The 14,915-nt window shown below is 52.3% G+C and overlaps 1 protein-coding gene across 2 annotated transcripts in view; it reads left to right on the top strand.

Moving 5' to 3' along the window:
• Positions 1-3,364: 3,364 nt before the first annotated feature.
• Positions 3,365-14,915, top strand: part of BCL9L (BCL9 like) — a 33,991-nt gene continuing 22,440 nt past the window's right edge. For both annotated transcript variants that reach the window (XM_078146883.1, XM_020984697.2), the window contains exon 1: positions 3,365-3,447. The gene's annotated coding sequence lies outside the window, so the exon portion shown is untranslated. The remainder of the gene's footprint in view (positions 3,448-14,915) is intronic.

The raw sequence follows: 14,915 nt of genomic DNA, 5'->3' as shown, positions 1-14,915 counted from the left end.
GATTCAGTAGACAGCTCCTAGTTCAATACCTGGCATGGTGCCTAACCTCCTTTCCAGCCTGGCACCCTGGTGTGTGTGTGCGTGCGCGTGTGGGTGGTGTGTGTGTGTGTGTGTGTTGTGTGTGTGTGTGTGTGTGTGTGTGTGTAAGGGCACAGCCTGTAGTGGTATCCCCTCAGGATAAAGAGGTGGGCAAAGGACTTCAGTTCCCTGGGGATAAAGGGATTTGAAGGGGGTGGGGGGTGGGAATGAAGAGTAGGAGCTGGCCCTGGGGCAAAGGGTAATGAGTGTTGGCTCAGTCCTGTCCTGTTGGTGTATTATATAATAATCACCATCTATCAGGAAGCTAGGCAGCAGGAGCTAGGACACCTGGGTCCTCTGCTTCTTCTCTAGAGCCCAGGAAGATGTCTCCGCCTTGGAGTTCTTCCAAGCAAGGGGTGTCATCATAATGATGTGAGCAGGGAAAGGAGATATTGAGGGGGGAGCCTGAGAGATGGTGGGCAGTCTAGCTGCCACGCTAAGAAATTGGCAAACTGGCCCCCCTTTTCCTCTGACTGACGGCACCCTGAGCCAATAATAGGAGTTATCATAAGGCTTAGATTTAACCCTTTTTTGAGTCCCTGGCTCAGTGATTTTTAAGGGATTGAAGTCCCTCCTGGGGAATGGGTCATCAGGGTGAGACCCTCCCACTCCTTTCATCTGCATGCCTAGAGGGGAACAGAGGTGTCACAGCCTGGAAAACAGGGATTCAAAGGTTCCAAGGAGCTGCTACTCTGGCCAACCCCATCAGAAAACTAATGAAAACTCTGTGTGTGTGTGTGTGTGTGTGTGTGTGTGTGTATTGCCCTATGTTGTGTATTCCATAACCATGGGACAGGAAAGGACTTTAGGCTGTGATGTCATACATGCACTGAGAGAAGCAAAACAGTATTAAACACTGACACAGATACACAGTGACACAGTTAGGTACACAATGACACATTCAAACACACTAGCATACATGACAACACAACCCATGTTTGCCAGTAGAGGGGGTTACTCCATTCCAGCAATGGGCACTCAGACATCCCCCCCACCCTATCTTCCCATCTCTCTCATTCTCTCTCTCCTCTCTCTCTCTCTCTCTCTCTCTCTCTCTCTCTCTCTCTCTCTCTCTCTCTCTCTCTCTCTCTCTCTTTCTCTCATTCTCTCTCTTCTCTCCTATCTTTTTCTCTCTTGTTCTCTCTCCCTCAATATCCCCTCAAGCTTTTTTTCTCTCTCAGCCCACCTAGACACTCTACTTGCTCCATGAGATTTGTTCTGTATCCCAATCTGGAACTTGAAGTACTGGGGGAATGAGTCACAGCCCCACCCTGGGGAATAGGCACATGGTTTCACAGACCAGGCCAAGGACTCCTATAACATTTATCATCTAGCCTTGTACCACATCATATAATGAACAAACTCATGCAAGTCTCACTATGCATTAATAAAGGCCCCTTTATGTACATTAACCCCATATTTATGTTCTGTGGAACATACTATGTGGTAGACTCAACTGTGGGATTGGAGATGGTGAACTTCCCTGGATGCTGCAACCCAGAAATCTTACCTTAGCCCTCAGCATTTTCTGGACTCCCTACTTTCTATCTGAGATCAACTTCTTTCTATTCCCAACTTCAGTCACCATTTCTGTATCCCAGGTAGGGGCTGAAAACCTTTAGAGCCTTCCCTGCCCTGTGCCTACCAGCTGACATGTTCTATCCATCAAACAAAATATATATTGAACATCTAGTTTGTGCCCAGCATGGTGGCACTGGAGGAGAAGAAAGAGACGCAATTAAAAGTCTGAGCCATCTTTACTGCCCTCGGGGAACTTATCTTCTAGGTGAGGAGACAAGGCTAAGACACTTGAAAGGATGATACAAAACATTATAAAATTAAGTGTGAAGTTGAGTGGTACTGACATTTGAAGCTGTTAGGATTTAAAAGAGGGAGATCTGTGAGAACTGCGGAAGTCTGGTAAAGCTTCACGGGGGAGGTAGAGCTTGAATTGGGCCTTGAAGGAGGTTGGGGGTTGGGAGGTGGGAGGGAGGCAAGAAGGTACAGGAGCAGAGTCGGGAATGAACATGATGTGCCGGAAATAGCGAACTATCATACAGATTAACACTGGGTGTAGGCTGCTTTGCATAGTTTCTGGAAATAAGATTGGCTAAGTAATGATGCTCATGGTGGCAGTGGGGAACCCACCTCTTTGGGCAGAGATAAGTCCATGTGACCCCAGCAGAATCTTCTCTGCTAAATATCACCCCTACTTGGATCTTCTGCTAGGTTCTCTCTCCCTGGGGATCACTGTCCCCTTCTTGGCTTCATAGCAAGTTGAGGGATGTTGCTTTTGGGGGAATAGATTAGGGAGGGGTCTGGTCAAAGCTTTTCCTCAATCCTAGAATAGTTTAGGGTATGGTTAGTGTTTCCCCTCTTCCCCACCTTCCATCCTTTCCAGCTCAGCCCTGTGGAGGAAGGAGGAGGGGGAAGGGATGAGAAGAGGAGGAGAGGAGGAGAGGGAGGAGAAAAGCCCCCTACTCCACCCCCCCATCTCTTCCCAGCCAGCTGCCATCCACCTTGGGCGCCTTACCGAGTCAGACCACTGGGAGGCTTGGGGGAGCCGGCCTGGGCGAGAAGGCGAGCGAGATGGTGGAACTCTTATTTTGACAGGGGCCTCTCCGGGCTCTGGTATGAAGGCAGAAGGAGGCAGCCAGAGCCCCGATGCTTATTCAGGCTGGGGAGAGGAGCGGAGCGGAGAGGAGAGGGACCGGGAAAGAAGGAGGAGGAGAAGAAGGAGAAGGGGTGGAGGAGGAGGAGGAAGAGGAGGAAGAAGCGGTGGTGGAGGAGGAAGAGGAGGAGGCGGAGAGAGTCAGAGGAGGCAGCCGGACATGCCCAAGACCCGGTCCCGCTGGACCCCCGCCGGACGCCCGGACGCCAGGGTCCCTCCGCTGACCCCCCGCTGGCAAGCTGTGACCGGGACTTTCGGCGTCTGACCGACACTAGGCGCCCAGAGCCCCAGCCTCCCTGGCCCGCCGGGAGCACAGCCGTCCTCGCGGACCTCGGAAGAAAGTGAAAGGACAAGCGGCGCCAGGGCTCCGAGCTTCGGGGCAGGAGCCTCCCCACCTCCCACCTCCGCCCCATCCCCAGGCCCCTCCCGGTGCCCCGTGCCCACGACCATGCCCCGGGGCTCGGAGGCAAGAAGCCAGGCTTGGTGCGCCCTCCGGAACCTCCCTTCGGGGCCCTGCCGGTGTTGAGAGTCAAGCGCCAGGATTAAAAAAGGACCAACACCCACCCCCCATTCCAACTGGTATATACCACCGTACCCAAAATCCAAAAAACGAGAGGAAAAATCCGCCGCCCCAAGACCTGATCATGGAGTCTACCCTCGGCCTGGCGTGAAGATACCCCCCCGACCCCAGGATCCAGGTAAGAGGGGCGCCAGGCAAGCAGGGTCACTAGTTTGAACGGGGTCCAGAGAGAGAGAGACACGGGGGCAATAGGATTGTTGTCTTGCACCCTAGTGGTTGCCCTCCAGTCTATTATGGGGCATCTGTGTCCTCCAACCCCAGATGGAGCTACTATGCTCCCACCCTCCTTGGGCCCCCACTAGGCCAGTTGGCAGCTTAATGGTCTGGCGTGGGGGTAGTTTGGGGAGGGGGGGGGGAGCTTCAACCTTAACACAGAGAACAAGGCCGGCCTGGGGCCAGCCCGAGGTCTGGCTAACCCTGCCCTGGGGGCTTCTGGGAGATGTAGTCTTTTTCCGACCCCCCACCCCCACCCCCAGCGCACTTATACTTCATTATACCCCTGGTCTCTATACCCCATACCCTGTACCCCTATATCTGATGACTAGGAAATTTCTTTGGGAAAATGGATTTGACTTGTGCACAGCTGGGGTCCTCCCTCCAGCCCAGGGCCCTGCCCAGCACCTGCAACCTGTGGTGTAGAAGAGGAGGCATGTAACCTCTGTCTGCCCACCGCTCATAATTTGCACTCTTGTCCCACCTGGCAGAAGTGTGAGACAGTTGTGCAGGTTGGTGCATCATGAGGTTACTATTACTTTATCCCTGCCTGCCCCACTATCACAAGGGATGTACCTACTGCCCTCCCCTTAGGTTCCCTAGGAGGCTGGGTATTGAATGATGGGTTGGATGGGCTTGGGACACAGGACGCACTTGGCCATGGTGCCTGAGGTTGAGCATTCTGAGAGGCATTGCCTATCCTGGGACACTTGAAATGGTCAATTCTTAGGGAAATTTCTCTTTTTCCTTTCCATACTGTCTTGGGAAGTAGAAAGAGGAGGCATATTCTAGGGAGTAAGAGCTCTCCTTGGGAGTATAGAAGGTGTCTGTCTCTATCTCTCCAGCTTCCTTCCTTTGGGGCCCCCACCAGCCCCCTGCTTCTGTCTTGTCAGTCTAAGGCTGGTTTTGAGGGGGAGGATCTCAGATTGGTAGGACAAGATACTGGAGGAATTTGTGGCATAGCCTTGGTGCCCTCAGAAGGCAGCTCTGAGGTATTTCTTATCCTCTTACTTCTGCCTCCTCTCTGTCTCTGGGCTTCTTGCTTTACTTAGAAAAGCTCTCCTGTACTTTTATCACAGACAGTTTGTTCAGTTATCGCTGCCAGATGGAGGTCAGAGATCCCTGGGGTGGCTGGGCCAGGGCTCCCTTAGCTTTCCCTGTGACTCAATCAGGAGACCCCTAGGAAGTGGCTTCCGTTTTCCTGGACAGAAGCTGTCTCTCACGCTGACTGCACTTAACCAGTGTTTCCGAGGGTAATGCTGGTGCCCAGGATTCAGTGGCTTTAACACCTTTTGCTCCTGGTACTAGAGCCAAGGTGTAGGAGTCTCTCTGTGTGGTAGGTCTGAATGAATTTGCTGCCATGTAGCTGGTGTGGTGGTGATGATAAGGAAAAGAGTAGGTAAGCAGGGGAAAGGTGGGGAAGGATCCCAGGAAGGAGGTATTCACTCTCATGTGGGGGCCTGTCCCCTGGCCCAGGTGTTCTGGTTGATTAAAGTGGGCAGCCTGGACATCTTAGCCTGAGCTGGCCTCCATAACTTGAAGGTGAGATTGCTCTTGGTTTGGAGGTGGGGGAGGGGAGCACAGGGAGTTCTGGGGAAATAGTAGAGGAGGGGTAGGGATGCTCAGGAATCTGAAGTGACTCCTGGACTTGGGGGCTGTAAGACGATGCTGCAGCTGCTATCTGGTGATCTAGGACTAGGCATAAGCGTCTGATAGTGGTGAAACAAGGCTGGACATAGGGTCAGGACTTCTAGGGTTTGTGATCTTGATAAAGGAATCTGGTGATAAGAAGGAAATCTAGGGTCAGAAATATGGTGACTAAGGAGAGGTCCAGGACCTCTGGACCTGAGGATCTTGTTTGTTGTGGCTACTTCTTGGTTCCCGTTCCCATTGACACCCATAGGGACTCCAGGGCTAAGGAGAGCTGGATTGGAGTTCTGGTGTGGTTGGGATGGGGAATGGGGGTTCCCCTTCTCCTGAAGCTTTGGAGCCTATGTCAGAACTGGGCATTATGCCCCTGGGTCTGGGCCTGGAGGGTGGTGGTGATGGCAGGAGCAAAGGCCAGGACGCCTGGCACCTGCTTTAGATTAAAGGAGACGCCACGTAAAGGGGGGCTGCCTGCCAGCAGGCGGAGTGGCTGGGATGGAACTGCATGGAGCCTGTGAGAAAGAGGGAGGGAAGAAGGGAGGGAGGGAGCAAGAAGAAGGAGCAAGGCCAGGGTTTGGGGAGACTGCATAATCCATAGGCCCAGGGGCTCATGTGGGATAAAGAGGGGTAAGGTGGTTCAGGGACTGAAGAAGCCATAACCTCTTACTTCCCAATTGGCCCTGGGGAGAGCAGAAGGGAAGCTAGGAAGTCCCAGATATTGGAGGGCCTGGTCCATTGAAGCATGGTGGGGGAGTTCAGAATAGGTCAAGGGAGAAGCATGGAGCATTGGCAGAGGGAGAGGGAAGGAACTATGAAAAAGGTACCAGGACATTTGGAGGGATCAGTGGAGCCTGAGACATGCTGAACACTTCCTTCTTGCTCCTAGGTGGGAAAGAACCTTCTCCCAGCCTCCTGTCCTTGCTCTTCCTGGGGCCACCAAAGCAGCATGGGATGGGGGTTGGTTTACTATCTGGCAAAGTTCAGTGTGTGTACATATGTGTATATGGGGTTGGGGGGCGTATATCTACCCAAGTACCTCTTCTAGTACCAGCTGTAATGTGTATACTCTAGGTAGTAGGAGGGAGCACACCAAAGGTGACTCAGAAGTCACTTCCCTCCTCCTCTCTCTGCCATGAGCCCAGTACCTTGGCCTGGCTATTGACCCCATGGGGGTGGGGGGTGGAAATGGGGGATGGCACCGTGGGAAAGCGGGAAGCCGTGGGAGCTGGGCTGGTGCGGGCCAGGCGCCCCAGGCAGAGGAGCCTCCGCCAGGCTCTGCTCTCCTCGGGGTGGGGCTGGGTTGTTTCTGAGACTGGCCCAACCTGTTGAACACTTGCCTTCTCTGGCCCTGGCACCTGTTTCCCCCCTCCCCCCCCATCCCTCTGCCCACCATACCTGACTGATGGCTGCTCATCTCCAGGTCAGAGAGGGCTGCTTCTTGGTTATGAGAAAAGTTACTTCAGAACTTGGGGGTGGGGGTAGTGATGGGGGATAAAATAAGTGGGCCTGCCTTTGATCCAATAGGAGCTCACTTTGTTGAGCCCACTTCTCCTGCTTGGCAGCCTGCCTGCTGTCCCTTGGAGTTGGACCGTTTTAGAAGCAGAGGGACCAAGGGAAGGAGCTAAGGTGTTAGGAGTAAGGGGTAAGGTGATGGAGATGAGGATTTCTGAAGTGCTGAGCTGTCTGACTGGCTGCCCTGGAGCTACTACTGGGTGCCAGGCCCTGCCTGGAGTAACAGCCTGGAATTTCCTTTGCTGAGTGCCCGAAGCCCCGCCCCCAGCCTGGCCTGACTGACCTTCCCTCCCTTCCTCAGGCTGCCTTTCCTTGGAGGTTGGAGGGAGGGTGGGGGGAAGTTGGGACAGACTGGAGCTGGGGAGGGGGTGGGGAGAAAGAGGAGTCTCAGACTGTGGGAGGGGAACCTTTCCAAGGACTGAGCAGCAGCTGCCCAAGATAGTCATATACCCAAGGGGAGGGGAGGCCTGGGTCCTGGGTTCCTCAGATATCTTCTTCTTTCACATACTTGTGAAGCCTCTTTCCCTTCAGTCATGTCCTCCGCATGGGAGGGAGTGGGCCAAGATTCTCCCCCTACTGGGTCCAAGATTCCTGTGCAATCTGGGGTCATTCGGGGAAGGCCGCAAAATGGGTGGTGACAGAAAGATGGCAGTATGGGGGAGAGCATACTTAGATGCCCACAAAATAAGAGGGCAACCTGAAATGCTTGGCAGCAACCAGCAGGACAAGGAAGAGGGACAGCACGTTTTATTCCCTTCTGTTCCTTCCCTCTGTCCTCTGAGCTGTGGCTCCTAGGGGCCCAACCTTCCCCCCCCCCACTCTCACTTTTCCTGTCTCCAGGCCTCTTTGCTCCTTTTGATTTTTCCTCTCCCTGCCTGGCCCCTCCCTGCCTGGCATCTTGCCTACTGCCCCACCTACCCCAGGCTCAGCCTTTAACCTTGGCTTTCCTGGGGGCTGGCACCCCCTCTCCTAATGCCACCCCCTCAATCTATTCTCCTTTCCAAGCAGCCTGGTGATGGGGATGGGCTTGGACTAGCCTCTCTCTGCTCTTCACTATGCCCCCTGCCTTCCATCCTTCCCTCCCCAGCCCCCTTCCCTAGCTGGGAATAGCCCTGAATCCAAGATTTCGAAACCAGGATTGTTTTGAAATCTGTGAGTACTTCTCCTCCCCCCACCCCCCCATCTCCCACCCCCCCCCATTGGGGCTGCAGGAGTATTGTCTCCAATCTGACTTCACCGCTGTGGATTGCAAGTGTGTGTGTGTGTGTGTGTGTGTGTGTGTGTGTGTGTGTGTGTGTGTGTGTGTGTGTGAGAGAGAGAGAGAGAGAGAGAGAGAGAGTGTGTGTGTGTGAGCATGTGGCTGCTTGTATACAACTTTTGAGTGTGAATGTATATATCCATATGAGTGTGTCTTCGGTGTGTTTGTGTATCTGAGAGACTGTCTTTGTGTATTATTTGTGAGTGCGTCTGGGGGAGGGGGAAGAGGACAGTACAGTTCTTGGTTGTATGTGTCTCTGGGGAGATACCTGTCTGTGTATGTTGGGGGTTACTGTGAGTTCTGGTCTCTAGTGTGTATGTCTCTTTTGAGGTGGGGGGAATTACTTTGCACGTATACATAGGTGTGCTGTGCCTAGCATGTGCATGTGTTGAGGGACTTGTCTGGAATAGGTGGGTGCATTTCTTAGAGGGGAGAGTGTGTCTCTGGATTATGTGTCTGGAGGGGTGGGGGAGGTTGGTGGTTATTTCATCACATGTCTCCCTGGAACTCTCTGGGACGTGGAGTCCTTTGTTCTTTGGAAGGAAAGGCTCCCAGAGTAGGGCTGAGGTGCCTGCTCATACTGTTGTCCCTAGTGGGGAGTGGTGAAGTTTGAGGATGAACTGTTCCCAAGCTCAGGATTCATGGTGATAACAGAGCCTATTCCTTGAGGAGTGCCCTCCCTCTTGTGGCTTTTCAAGCTCCATAGCTCTGGTCTCTATCACCCTCTATTGGGGCCCTCCTAGCCCATCCTGTGATTTATAGATGTCAACCTACAGAGCACCCTTCCAACAGTTCCAGGGCCGGGTCACATCCCTTGAGGGAGAGGGATGGGGGAAAAGGCAAGGGGCAGTTACAGAACTACTAGGTTGCCTGCCGGTTCTGGAATTGGATACCTTTACTAAATTCTGGACAGCTTTAGAATGGGAGACTGTAACAGCCTCAGATCCATAAGCTGATGGCAAAATCAGGGCCTAAGAGAAGTGACTTGGCCAAGGTCACAGAGAAAAGTAGAACAAAGTGCTAGGTACACTGATTCCCACACTGGGTAACAAGAGGGTATCCTGAAATACTGAGGGGGATGTGCCTTTTTTTGTGTCATGGACCCATCTGGTGGTCTGGTGTCACTTATAGACACCTCAGAATAGTGTTTTTAAATAATTGAAGAAAATGCTAAATTTCAGTTGGATAGAATTTTTTCCTCATCCAAGTTCACAGACTCCTCCCCCTTTCCCCCCTCCACTAATTAAGAACTGCCTTAGGGCTAGCCAGCAAGTTGGGGGGAGGGGGCAGAGAGGAGAAGGGGGCAGTCTCCCAGTGAAAGATTTCCGGAAATTCTAGTGTCTTTCAGCCCTGGGGAGGGGGAAGTCATTCTTCCAGTTTAATCTAATCCCCTTTATTACAATTAGAAAGTTGTGCTGGAGTATGCTGAAAAAAATGGGGAGGATTGAGGGTGGTTGGAAGCTTCTCTGATAAGGACTACCTGGTGATAACTGAGGTGGGGGGTGGGGAGAGGATTGGGGCTTAGATACTAGAATTCTTGCTCCTTTCTGTAGTTGATTTTCCACTCTGACTTCTGGACAAATCTTGTGGTCTCATTCATCCTAAAAGCAGGAATGGGAGGACAGTTGGGAGAGCAAGGCAACACTAAAGATACTTTAGAATTGAGGGGATACTGTCTGAGCTTAGAGCTTTCCATCTCCTGTGACTTAGGAGAAGAATGGGGGAAACAGGGTAGCCTCAAAGGAAGGTCTCTCTTTTCCAGCCTCCAATTCTGGGACACTCATATGTATTGCCCTCATAAACCTTCAGGAGCTGATCCCAGAAAAGTCACCACAGTGGTATTGGGGTTGGTATTCTAACAAGTGGTGCCAACTTAAGATATATAGAATCCCCTCTTGCCAAGCCTTCTGTCCCTTGTCTTCCTGCCTGGCATGGAAAAATAGGCCTGCCAGGGGTCTTCATCCCTACTCCTCTTCCCTGTCCCTATCCCCACCCCCTTTCTAGAGTCCACTGGGAACAGTGTGTCCTTGAAAGGGTTAAGTCTGGTTGGCTGGGACCCTGGTTCTCTTCCCCCCCCCCACCAGGATTGGTGCCGGGAGGGGTGGTTAGCAGCTTGCTCTAGTTGGCGTCTCTCCCAGAATGCTTCGGAAAAGAACTCCCCTTTGACCCCCAGTACAAACTGAGCCCAGCCGCCAGAGGGGAGGAGGAGGACTGCCTGCCCAGCCTCCTGCTCTGGGCTTCACCCAGCTCCCTCCTATCTCAATCCTCCCATCTCAATCCTCCCCATGGCCACTGAAGCCCTGTTAGGGCAACATTCCATCCCTGCCATTGTGCATCCCAGGGGGCTTTGAGGAACATCTCTCTGGTCAGGAATCTATCCATTCTCTGCCTGAGGTCCTTAAGAGAAGCTATTGGGACCTGGGATTCTTGGGCCCCTTCCTTAGCCCTCTCCAAGGGTCCATACCCTTTCCCCTTCCCTGTGTTTTCTGTCCTTGGGCAGGGCATGAGGTAGCCTCCCCTGGAGGGTCTTCTGGCAGGAACTCCTGGGTTCTTCCCCTGGAGATTACAGTGTCTTGGTATCTACCAATCCAGCCTTCTCCTCGTCCCCTCACCCCCCACCCCTAACCAATCTTCTTGGATTGGGTCAGACCATAAGAGGCCTCTCCCATCTCAGTCTCTCAGTAGAGAACTGCACTGAGGCTTATTTTCATTGCCTCCTTCCCTGCTTCCAGGATGGGGGTAGGGGGAACTGGATGGGGGGGAGAGTGGTGTGGCAAGGAGGCTGCCGACTCAGGCCTGGCCCCCAGCCAATCCACAGAGGCCCTGGTGGGGGGGGGAGAGGGGTTCTGTGCAGCTCAGAGACTTCCTGGAGCTGTAGGGTGTGTGGGGTGGGGTAGGGAAGTTGGGGGGATGCAGAAGGGGGAGAGCAGGATGAAAATGGAGTGTTTAGAAGAGAGCACGGAACCCAGGAGCCCTCCAGTATTTGGCACTGGGGGCTGGGGTAGGGGGGGAGGGAGAGGCAGCAGCAGGAAATCGAAGATCCCAAGGAGAGTGTTTAGGTTTCCCTCCTCTCCCAGGGGGAGACCACAGGGGGCATGTCAGGGTGTGGTTGGGTGCTCTGCCCCACCCCAGGATCCACACCCTTTAGCCCCAGCCCCTGACATAGATTCCGCAGTTGGAGAGTGTGTAAATGTGTCTCTGTCTTTGAGTCTCTGTGGTTGGTAGTGTCTATCTTTCTCTTTCTCTGAGTGTCTGTTCTCCTTGGGTGTCCGAATCTCTGCCTCCTTTCTTCTGGGCAGCCAGTGGAGGGCCCCGGCTTTGACCGTGCTCAGGTCCAGGAGACAGCTGGAAAGGGGTCAGAGAGGGAAGAGGGGGCAGGGTCAAGGAAGCATAGATACTATACTCCCCTCATAGCTCCTGGCCCATACCTGTTCCTTTTTGTACATCCAAAGTGGAAGGTGGGGGAGAGCTACAATCCCATCTCATGTGGGGGCAAAGATGTCACTCCCTGGTTACCCCAGTCCTCCCTCCACCCCTCATTCTCCTGGCCCCAGCCCAAGCTGGCTGAATCAAAGCCTGGATGGCAACCAGCCATGATAACGTGGTTTCTGTCCCTGCCCACCCCCCCCTTTACTTTCCCTCTCCCTTCCTCTCCCCTTCTTCCTTACTTAGCAACAGCTCCCTGAATTCACAACAAACACTCTTGTGGGCTCTTGGTCTGACTAGGAAAAGCTGGAGGGAGCTTGGGTGGGGAGGAGGGAAGGAGCAGGAAGGGAGCAGGAAGGGAAATGTCTCCCCCAGGCTGTCGCCAAGAGTGAGGTGCTGACTCCCCTTTCCCTGACTGGTCAGAATATGACTTCCTGGAAGAGAGAGGGCAGCGGGCTGAGGGAGCAAGGACCTGGGCTGGGTGAGAGCCCAGGTAAGCGAGGTGTGGGTTGGGACAGGTGGCCTGGAAGGATGGACAAACCGTTGGTATTGGGCAATAGAGAGGGCAGATAGCCTGGGAAGGGGCAGGGTAGGGGCTGGAATGGCCTGACCCTTGACCCACCCCCACCCCCAGTGGGTGGGGCAGGAGGAAGGGGGAGGAACACCTTGCTCCTCTCTCACCCTGTTGGTCTCCTTCCCTAGTCAAAGCCTATCTGGTGTTGCCTGAGTAACATCTTTTGCTCCTTCCCCCTTGCTCCCCCCACCCCCTACCTGAGGCTAAATGAGTAGGTATAAGGGGATTGGGGGGGGGAGAAGAGGCAGAGGGGGACTTTGCCCTCAGAGTCCTAGCCTTCCTGGCCCTCCTGTTGGGGCCAGGGAGGGAAATGAAGGAAGGAACGGGGACAGGCCTGGCTTGTTCCCATTTCTTTCCTGATCTCATTCGCTCCCATGAGACCGATCTTTCTTTTTTCTTTACCTTTCTTCTGGCCCACCCATCATTATGGCTGCTGGACATTTATGCTGATTTGACTTGCTGGCTCGGTGGTCCGCCCAGTCACTCCAGCAGGGAAAGAGTTAATAGGTGGGTGGGTGTGGGGGAAGGGAAGACGGGAATATAGATTTCTAGGAAACTCAGGTTTCTCGTTGCTTAAACCTTCCACTCCTACACCGAAACACACACACACACACACACACACACACACACACACACACACACACACACACACACACCCCGCACATTTTTGTTCCTTCATGCCTCAGTTTTCCCACCACTGTGGGTTTGGTGACATCTTTATTGTCAAGTGCTGAGAGTGGCCAGAATCCCCAAAGAGCCTCAGCTCTTCTCCCTTCCTTCTGTAGCATAGCAGTCTTCAGGATGACTTTAGATAATGTTTTTGAAATACTTTTCTAAAGTTCCTAATTACTCATAGGAGCTAGAAGGTACTTAGAGGCCATACGGTTCAACACCCCCCAAACCCCAACACTTTTGACCATTAGGGAAATTGGATTGTAGTGAGTTTAAGTTAACTAAGTAAGAGCTGGGGTTTGAACTGAGGTCCTGCTTCTTGAGTTAGGACTGTGCTGTGCTGTACTCTTTTCTATACTGACTTCCCTTAGGTTGTAATAGCCATAGTTCTTTTGAACCAAAAAATATGTGGATGTGTGGTTTGACAAAAGACATTTTTTTTTGCAAAGACTCCTTAAAAGATCTCTTTCCATTCCTCAGATGCAGAATCGTCCCAGAAAATCTTGAAGTACATGGCCCCTGTTTCCTCCCTGTTGATACATCCTGCTCTTCTCCCTTTTCCACTTCCCCTAGGACTATCCTGGGAATCGTGGTCTACATAGTTATATATCACCTTAAACCTGAGAAAGGCACCCGGGAGAAGTGTAAAAAGTAATGGGCTTGAAATTAGGAAGTCTCAGGTTGAACATAGCAATGGTATTTGGTAGTTGTTTGACTGTAGAGAAGTCATCTGACCTCTCTGATCCTCAGTTTCCCCATTTGTAAAGTAGATGCTACTTTAGAGGATTATTGTGGCGGAAAGGGCTTGTGAACCTTAAAGAATTATAGAAATGGGAGTTATTATTAGACCTGGCTCTGCTGCAAACCAGCTGTGTGACCTTGGGCGAGTCAACGCACTTTTCTGAGTTGTCATTTCTAAAGTGAGTAGGTTGGATAGATGATCTGTAAAGTCCCTTCTAGCCCAATGATTCTCTGTTCCTGGAAAGATTGGGGGTGGGAGGTGGGGTGGAGCTAGAGATGGTACCAGTTATGAACTGTAGGGCACTGCCCCTTTCCAGGAACCAGGACCTCACACAATTCTAGGGCATTATCAACAGCTCCTCCAGCCTATCTGTATAAAACTCAGCCTAGGCACTGCTCTGTAGCAGCATTGAGTGAGGGATTTGGAGACACCTCCTAGTTCTCCTAATTTCCTTGGGGAGGCCCAAGGTATTATGACTGGGTGCCAGCCACTGGCAGGGAAATTCTGGAGGATATCCACACAGTCACCACTTCATGCCCAGGGTGAAGTTTAGGGCAGTGGGGAAAAGCATGGGCTCAAGTGAGTGAATAAAAGTTGGGACTCTGGGGTTGGAAGAAAACTGACCGAATCCAGGCATAGCTCCCAGAATTCCAAATGGTATTGGCATCAGAAGGAGAGTGAAGAGAGGGGCCCCTGGCAAGGGCTAGCTGGGGCTGGGGCTTCCTATGGAGTTTACAAAATAAGTTATAGTAGAAAGAGGACTGAAATTTATGTGCCCAAACCTCAGTTCAAGTCCCATGCTTGACACTAGCTGTGTGGCCTTGAGCAAATTGTTTAATCTTAATCTGGTGCTTAACACAGTGCCTGGCACATAGTGGGGCTTAATAAATGTTCATTGATTGCTTGATTAATCTCTGAGTCTGTTTTCTGTTCTGTAAAATGGGGATGAGAATGATAATATCTGTACTACCGACCTTATAAGGATATTGTAAGGATCAAATACAATAATGCTCCTCCAGGTAAATGTAAAGTGCTTTGTAAATTGTAAAGTATGTGGAAAGAGCCTGATCTGGAGTCAAAAGACTTGGGTTCAAGATGTGTTTGTCTCTTATGTAGGCTTGGGCAAGCCGTTCCTCTGATCTTTCTGAGACTTGGTTTTCTTCATTCATAAATGGAAGTGTTGAACTACATTGTGTCTATGGCTTCTAGCAGTTCTAAATCCTAGGATTCTGTTCTCTGTGGGTTTCTGGATTCTTCCAGGGCTGTACTCTTTGGGACAAGGGCCTAGGAGGGTGGGTCAATCAAGGTGAGGTGAACTGGGCTGAGACAGGTGGTCTGGCCTTGGAGCTCTGAGCCCCTCCCCCGTCCCTAGGACTTGGTGTCCCTATTTCAGGATTAAGCTGATTAGGCTGTGGCGGAAACGCCTGGGATGCCAGGACACCTGGGTCTGCTGTCCAAGACTAGGCCTTGCCCTTGCCTCTCTGGCCACATGCTAGGAGAGTGGCATAGAGACCCTGGACTCTACCAGCCAGCCTTGAAGGC

This window comes from Phascolarctos cinereus, unplaced genomic scaffold (genome assembly GCF_003287225.1).
Source record: "Phascolarctos cinereus isolate Bilbo 61053 unplaced genomic scaffold, phaCin_HiC Scaffold_726;HRSCAF=1367, whole genome shotgun sequence".
NCBI classification, from domain to species: domain Eukaryota; kingdom Metazoa; phylum Chordata; class Mammalia; order Diprotodontia; family Phascolarctidae; genus Phascolarctos; species Phascolarctos cinereus.
Note: the sequence above shows the minus strand (reverse complement) of the source record. Positions and strands in the feature narration are given on the sequence as shown.